The sequence below is a fragment of the Oncorhynchus clarkii genome, chromosome 2, assembly GCF_045791955.1.
Source record: "Oncorhynchus clarkii lewisi isolate Uvic-CL-2024 chromosome 2, UVic_Ocla_1.0, whole genome shotgun sequence".
In the NCBI taxonomy this organism is placed as follows: domain Eukaryota; kingdom Metazoa; phylum Chordata; class Actinopteri; order Salmoniformes; family Salmonidae; genus Oncorhynchus; species Oncorhynchus clarkii.
Genome location: NC_092148.1, coordinates 22,315,613 through 22,324,408, shown reverse-complemented (window position 1 = coordinate 22,324,408; position 8,796 = coordinate 22,315,613). Strand labels below are relative to the sequence as shown.

Genomic DNA, 8,796 nt, shown 5'->3' with positions numbered 1-8,796 from the left:
GTGGCACTGCTAGGACACGCCACTAGAGCGCAGCAACAGACAATAAAATGCAGTAATCATTTGAAGGCCGTTCTCTGGCAATGGCAAAGCATTTTATGGTCTGTTGCTGCTCTGTAGTAGTGTGTGTGTGTGTGTGTGTGTGTGTGTGTGTGTGTGTGTGTGTGTGTGTGTGTGTGTGTGTGTGTGTGTGTGTGTGTGTGTGTGTGTGTGTGTGTGTGTGTGTTTTATTGCACAGGTCCAATTGGCATGTAAAAATGTGTATTATGTTTTTCTGGTCTAAATCTCATGTAGATCATGATGTAACAGAGAGACTGAAAACCAGAAGACACTCAAGCCTGGAGTAGGTGACTTTGCTTCATATGCTAACAACCTGTTTAGCTGGTTAGGCCAGACTGCACTAACAGCTGTGTGGTGGAGTGAGTGGCATGAGGTGCGGCCTAATGTCTGTGAATTGGCAAGATCCGTTGTAATATGTAAATGGCCTGTTGTCTCAAGGTGTGAGTAGGTAAGGCTCCATAGCTCAGTGGTTAGAGCACTGGTCTTGTAAACCAGGGGTCGCGAGTTCAATTCTCGCTGGGGCCTTGACTAATCCAGGTCAGTACAATCCCGATTTGTGTTCAATTCTGCTCACCATAATTATATTGTTGTAGTAGCTTATGTCTCGTGTCAACAGAACAGAAATGACTGCCTCCGTGACAACCTGTGTAGCCTAACATGCAGTCTTGTCTACACATTGCATTGGAGTAAAACAATGTGAATATTAGCAACATAGAACTGTTAATTTGCCTCTCAATGATCATTCCACGCCTCACGATTTGATGGACAGACAGACATCATTGAAATTTGCCAGAGGAGCCTACTATTCCACCTGTGGGCAGATAACAAACAGATATTTTATTAACATCTTCAATGCCTGGATCGGGAGCCGGGGTGGGGCATGTGTGGAGCTTTGTCCCCGGGGGAAGGGCGTTGCTTGAGAGACCAATGCAATCAATGTTGACATATGAGATGAATGTGTGAAAACTGTGGATGTCGTTGTATTTGATCATGTCACCACTACAGATTTGTTTTGTTTCTGCATTTTATTTCCATTGATCTTTTTCTGGCAGAGATCAATGTATTATTGTATATGACAGTAGGAAAGCAGTCCTACTTGAGCATTTGTTTCACTCTCCCCTCGTCAGTACGTCCAACTGTCCTCACAAACGCAGACCATGTGTAACCACGCCAGCCCAGGACCTCCACTTCCGGCTTCTTCACCTGTTGGATCGTCTAAGACCAGCCACCCGGACAGCTAATGAAAATGTGAGTTTGCAGAGGCAAATAATTTCTACATAAACTGTCAGAAACCATCTCAGGGAAGCTCATCTGTGTGCTCATCATCCTCACCAGGGTCTTGACCTGACTGCAGTTCTCCATTGTAACCAACTTCATTGGGCAAATGCTCACCGTTGATGGCCACTGGCACGCTGGAAAAGCGTGCTCTTTTATTTTTTTAAGGTGTCTGTGACCAACAGATGCATATCTGTATTCCCAGTCATGTGAAATCCGTAGATTCCATTTATTTAGAGATTGAGCATGATTAATGCAAAAGTAATGTCCCCTAACCTCCTGTCAGAAGGGTGCAAGCTAGGATTAATGAAATGCCAAAGGTAATATGGAGTTGTGAGGAGAAATGCAGTATGTGCAAATGTTTTCTTATATAAACATTTTACATGCAATTTGTTATGTGTATATAGCTTGTCCTGAAAAACAAAGTAGTTTGCATGTGAGTGAATTGTAACTAGTGGTCTATGCAATATAAACATAATACAAGGGAGAAGGATTCATTTTACATACTTTTGTCGCCATAAATTATAATCGTACAAATTCTGGGACCTCATCTTATCTTATCGTTATGGTCACATCATCAGGGAGTGTGGAGAAAACGCCGATAACATCTCGCGAGGTTTGGATATGGGATTTGACTTTGCAGTGGGTGGAGACAAGATAGCAAGTTGAATCGAAATCGTCTTTTTGACAGCTAACATAAAAAAAATACTGTGTAACTTTAAACTTGAATGAATGCGTTGGTATTTCGTTCAGTTGCACCTACATTGAGGCATATCGTTAAGGAGGTTCATTCTATCACGTCAATCCTCTGGAAGGTTTCTGCGGAGAGTATGCTCTGGAGCTTGTAATGCTGCCTTAGCTGAAACGTTTCAGCTGCAGTGAAGAAAAGAAAATACCTTTCCGTTTTATCGAAACTCTCCGGTAAGAATAATAAAGACGTTTTATTATCGGTGCATGTCATGTTTTCAATGTGCTGTTTGAAAACTTTTAGTTTCATGACAAAGTTTCGAATTCAAAAGCACTGTGGCTCTTGGCGAATTATCTTGACGCTACTGTATCTTGACGTTACCCATGCATTCTGCTCATGGGCATGACACACAATTTATTTTAATGCAAGAGTGTAACGTTAACAGTTTGCCTGGACAAATTACGTTATGGCTTCAAATATGAACAGGACCTGTTGTATCTAAGTAGCTCATGGAGTCTTTATGAATATCAATCAAGTTTATTCCTACAATGGCTAGGCTATACTTGTTCAATCATAACTATGGTAATCTGAACCGACATTTTTATCAATCGCGATTGTTCATGAACACAGTTTTGTCTAGGCCTAAACAAGACTGAAGTAGTAAACACTAATTTGTCCTTGCTTTAAATCTGTCATTACTAGGGTTATGTGCGTTCATCTCAATTCAGGATGACTTAAATGGTAACTTCTAACACAGTTTGGTCAGGTAGTATTGTCTGGGATTGAATGTTTTTCCTTCAAATCAATCATCCTGGAGAGATTTAGCTAGACTAGGACAATCACAAACCAAGTAATTAATCCCTTAGATTTTCAACAATTACCTAAATCCATGTTGACTGAGGATGATTTATGAAAATCCCACCAACTAAAATTGAAAACCAGCATTCACGGTTGGGATGTGTTCTTGGAGTTGTACTCATCCTTCTTCCTCCAAACACGGCGGGTGAAAGCTCTATTTTTGTCTCATCAGACCACATGACCTTTTCCCTTTCCTCCTCTGGATCATCCAGATGGTCATTGGCAAACTTCAGACGGGCCTGGACATGCGTTGGCTTGAGCAGGGGGACCTTGCGTGCGCTGCAGGATTTTAATCCGTGACGGCGTAGTGTGTTACTAATGGTTTTCTTTGAGACTGTGGTCCCAGCTCTCTTCAGGTCATTGACCAGGTCCTGCCGTGTAGTTCTGGGCTGATCCCTCACATTCCTCATGATCATTGATGCCCCACGAGGTGAGATCTTGCATGGAGCCCCAGACCGAGGGTGATTGACCGTCATCTTGAACTTCTTCCATTTTCTAATAATTGCGCCAACAGTTGTTGCCTTCTCACCAAGCTACTTGCCTATTGTCCTGTAGCCCATCTCAGCCTTGTGCAGGTCTACAATTTTATCCCTGTTGTCCTTACACAGCTCTCTGGTCTTGGCCATTGTGGAGAGGTTGGAGTCTGTTTGATTGATTGTGTGGACACGTGTCTTTTATACAGGTAACGTGTTCAAGCAGGTGCAGTTAATACAGGTAATGAGTGGAGAACAGGGGGCTTCTTAAAGAAAAACTAACAGGTCTGTGATAGCCGGAATTCTTACTGGTTGGTAGGTGATCAAATACTTATGTCATGTAATAAAATGCAAATTAATTACTTAAAAATCATACAATGTGATTTTTCTGGATTTTTGTTTTAGATTGCGTCTCTCACAGTTGAAGTGTACCTACGATAAAAATTACAGACCTCTACATGCTTTGTTAGTAGGAAAACCTGCAAAATCGGCAGTGTATCAAATACTTGTTCTCCCCACTGTGTGTGTATATCAGCTAATTCATTGGTGTGTTATTGACAATACTCAGTTTCTGCTTTTTAGGAAGATCTGTGTAATGCACACAATGCTTCTTAGACCTATAAATGGGGCGGCAGGTAGCCTAGTGGTTAGTGTTGGACTAGTAACCGGGAGGTTGAAAGATCTAATCCCTGAGCTGACAAGGTAAAAATCTGTTGTTCTGCCCCTGAACAAGGCAGTTAACCCACTGTTCCTAGGCCGTCATTGAAAAATAATTTGTTCTTATCTGACTTGCCTAGTTCAATAAAGGTAAAAATAAAATAGATGTATTTTCTTCTGGACTATTTCATACTATTGCATTTAATTTTCTGGCCTTTTAGGAGTCTGTCATGTGGCTGAATTCTGTGCTATGCTGCAATGTTTCCATAGGATGATCTGTCCTCTCTTGTGTCTGACATTTCTCCTCACCCCCTGCAGAATAGATGCATCAGCACCCATTTCTCATGGGCACCTGGGGCAATGACTGGAAACAATCTAGAGGTCGACCGATCGTGATTTTTCAACGCCGATACTGATTATTGGAGGACCAAAACATGCTGGTAGTGATTTAATCGGCTGATTTGTTTTGAATTTATATATATATATATACAGTGCCTTGCGAAAGTATTCGGCCCCCTTGAACTTTGCGACCTTTTGCCACATTTCAGGCTTCAAACATAAAGATATAAAACTGTATTTTTTTGTGAAGAATCAACAACAAGTGGGACACAATCATGAAGTGTAACGACATTTATTGGATATTTCAAACTTTTTTAACAAACCAAAAACTGAAAAATTGGGCGTGCAAAATTATTCAGCCCCCTTAAGTTAATACTTTGTAGCGCCACCTTTTGCTGCGATTACAGCTGTAAGTCGCTTGGGGTATGTCTCTATCAGTTTTGCACATCGAGAGACTGACATTTTTTCCCATTCCTCCTTGCAAAACAGCTCGAGTTCAGTGAGGTTGGATGGAGAGCATTTGTGAACAGCAGTTTTCAGTTCTTTCCACAGATTCTTGATTGGATTCAGGTCTGGACTTTGACTTGGCCATTCTAACACCTGGATATGTTTATTTTTGAACCATTCCATTGTAGATTTTGCTTTATGTTTTGGATCATTGTCTTGTTGGAAGACAAATCTCCGTCCCAGTCTCAGGTCTTTTGCAGACTCCATCAGGTTTTCTTCCAGAATGGTCCTGTATTTGGCTCCATCCATCTTCCCATCAATTTTAACCATCTTCCCTGTCCCTGCTGAAGAAAAGCAGGCCCAAACCATGATGCTGCCACCACCATGTTTGACAGTGGGGATGGTGTGTTCAGCTGTGTTGCTTTTACGCCAAACATAACGTTTTGCATTGTTGCCAAAAAGTTCAATTTTGGTTTCATCTGACCAGAGCACCTTCTTCCACATGTTTGGTGTGTCTCCCAGGTGGCTTGTGGCAAACTTTAAACAACACTTTTTATGGATATCTTTAAGAAATGGCTTTCTTCTTGCCACTCTTCCATAAAGGCCAGATTTGTGCAATATACGACTGATTGTTGTCCTATGGACAGAGTCTCCCACCTCAGCTGTAGATCTCTGCAGTTCATCCAGAGTGATCATGGGCCTCTTGGCTGCATCTCTGATCAGTCTTCTCCTTGTATGAGCTGAAAGTTTAGAGGGACGGCCAGGTCTTGGTAGATTTGCAGTGGTCTGATACTCCTTCCATTTCAATATTATCGCTTGCACAGTGCTCCTTGGGATGTTTAAAGCTTGGGAAATCTTTTTGTATCCAAATCCGGCTTTAAACTTCTTCACAACAGTATCTCGGACCTGCCTGGTGTGTTCCTTGTTCTTCATGATGCTCTCTGCGCTTTTAACGGACCTCTGAGACTATCACAGTGCAGGTGCATTTATACGGAGACTTGATTACACACAGGTGGATTATATTTATCATCATTAGTCATTTAAGTCAACATTGGATCATTCAGAGATCCTCACTGAACTTCTGGAGAGAGTTTGCTGCACTGAAAGTAAAGGGGCTGAATAATTTTGCACGCCCAATTTTTCAGTTTTTGATTTGTTAAAAAAGTTTGAAATATCCAATAAATGTCGTTCCACTTCATGATTGTGTCCCACTTGTTGTTGATTCTTCACAAAAAAATACAGTTTTATATCTTTGTTTGAAGCCTGAAATGTGGCAAAAGGTCGCAAAGTTCAAGGGGGATGAATACTTTCGCAAGGCACTGTATATATATATATATATATATATATATATATAAAATGACACTTTTTTAAACTTAATATAATACACAAATAAAAATCTATTTAGTCTCAAATAAATAATGAAACATGCTCAATTTGGTTTAAATAATGCAAAAACACAGTGTTGGAGAAGAAAGTAAAAGTGCAATATGTGCCATGTAAAAAAGGCTAACATTTAAGTTCCTTGCTCAGAACAAATGAAAGCGGGTGGTTCAATATTCCCAGTTAAGAAGTTTTAGGTTGTAGTTATTATAGGAATTATGATGCGTCGACTCTTTCTCTCTATACCATTTGTATTTCATATACCTTTGACTATTGGATGTTCTAATATGCACTTTAGTATTGCCAGCCTAATCTCAGGAGTTGATAGGCTTGAAGTCATTAACAGCGCTGTGCTTCAAGCGAGAGTTGCTGGCAAACGCAGTAAAGTTTGAATGAATGCTTACGAGCCTGCTGCTGTCTACCACCACTCAGTCAGACTGCTCTATCAAATATCAAATCATAGACTTAATTATAATATAATAAACACGGAAATACGAGCCTTTGGTCATCAATATGGTCAAATCCGGAAACTATAATTTCGAAAACAAAACGTTTATTCTTTCAGTGAAATACGGAACCATTCTGTATTTTATCGAACGGGTGGTAACCCTAAATCTAAATATTGCTGTTACATTGCACAACCTTCAATGTTATGTCATAATTATGTAAAATTCTGGCAAATTAGTTCCCAACGAACTAGGCGGCCCAAACTGTTGCATATACCATGAACCTGTGTGCAATGAACGCAAGAGAAGTGACACAATTTCCCTAGTTAATATTGCCTGCTAACATTCATTTCTTTTAACTAAATATGCTGGTTTTAAAAAATCTACTTCTGTGTATTGATTTTAAGAAAGGCATTGATGTTTATGGTTAGGTACATTTCGTGCAACGATTGTGCTTTTGTTAAATCATCACCCGTTTGGCGAAGTAGGCGGAGATTCGATGATAACTTAACAGGCATCGCATTGATTATATGCAACGCAGGACAAGCTAGTTAACCTAGTAATATTATCAACCATGTGTTAGTTAACTAGTGATTATGTGAAGATTGATTGTTTTTTATAAGGTAAGTTTAATGCTAGCTAGCAACTTACCTTGGCTCCTTGCTGCACTCGCGTAACAGGTGGTCAGCCAGCCACGCAGCTTTCTCGTGGAATGCAATGTAATCGGCCATAATCGGCGTCCAAAAATGCAGATTTACCGATTGTTATAACTTGAAATCGGCCCTAATTAATCGGCCATGTCGATTAATCGGTTGACCTCTAAAATAAACAAAGTACTGTTAACTTTAAGGAATCTGGAAGATTTTTTGTAAGGAGAATAATCTAGGCTATTAAGTGGTTTATTTTAGAATGATTGGAAACCTTACAGACTACAGTGGCTTTAACTGTATCTAGGTTGTTGTGGCAGGCTGACAGTGTGTCCCCAGCAGTGAGAAAGAGAGGGAGAGTATGGTACAGCCACTGTTGTGCATTGGGCTGTAGCTCTAGCTAACATGAGCACTAGGAGGCTTGATCCAACCTGACATGCCACAATTGGGCCAGGAATAAAAATGACAAGCCTGGAGGACACAGGCAATAAAGCAGCTGAGAAGAGAGGCCTATTAAGTGGTTCTTTGTGAGAGTGGAGAGGTGAACAAGTTGTCCTTCAAAAGGATGAGGATACAGAGCAGGGAGGAAATCTCCAAGGTGATCCTGAAGGGACAAGCCAGCGACAGGCAGTGAGGAGAAATGCCAGAGTAAGATACTAGCAGCGCTGTTTGCCTATCGTGGAGCGGGAGCCTTATTAAAATGCATTAGAATCTCCAGGCTGCTCCGCTCTACGCTACTTCTCCCATCCCCATCATCAGGGTGCTTATCGTCTCCAAGGCAAACGGCAATACAAAACACTAGGGAGCCGTGCAAGGCCTGTCAGCCAAGTCCTGATAGAAGAGACCTGGCACTCTCGGCCTTAGCTCAGTTGCTACAGCTTTGATGTCATCAGAGAGGCTTAATAACATTCGCCTTGGTTACTGCTGCTACTGCTCACCCTTTTGTAACCAAACCCATATAGGAGCAGTTTGGAAACACTACTGTCTCCTGCTCCCATCACTACAAATGTCAGAGGTGTGATCATGTATAGATGAAAGAGAATGGTGACTATGTGAAAAGGATATAGTGATTTCCATCTAAAAGAACCCATGAGCAGCAACATGTGAAGTTCATAGGAGCATGTCAAATTTAAGATGAGTCTTTTTTTATTAAGTGATATCTAATTGTTTTTACAATTTTCCATCTTAAAATGTAGGAATAAGCAAATATGGAAAAGGGGTCTTTAAAAAAAAAAACATCTACCAGAAATAGTTTAAAGGTATTAGAAATACATAACACTCATATTGAAGTAAAAGACCCCTTGCCAACAAATATCAACACTTTTTATATTTAGTTTTGGATATATTTGTCTGCCTTCTGTACGTTGTTGAACAATTGCCTTGTGCCTTAATATTCTGTTAGCAAAAACCCACATATCTTTAAGATATTTTCTAATTGCTCTCCCTCATTAGGATGGGAGGATAATGAACGTTCAGAAGTAACAAATAAAGGTAGATCTATTAATTAGTCAGTGTTTTATTGGTATCAA

The 8,796-nt window shown here is 40.5% G+C and overlaps 1 non-coding gene across 1 annotated transcript; it reads left to right on the top strand.

The window, feature by feature from the left end:
• The first annotated feature begins 509 nt into the window (after nucleotides 1-509).
• On the top strand, nucleotides 510-582 carry trnat-ugu (transfer RNA threonine (anticodon UGU)). The gene has a single exon. It is a non-coding gene; the product is annotated as a tRNA-Thr (tRNA).
• The last annotated feature ends 8,214 nt before the right edge of the window (nucleotides 583-8,796 follow it).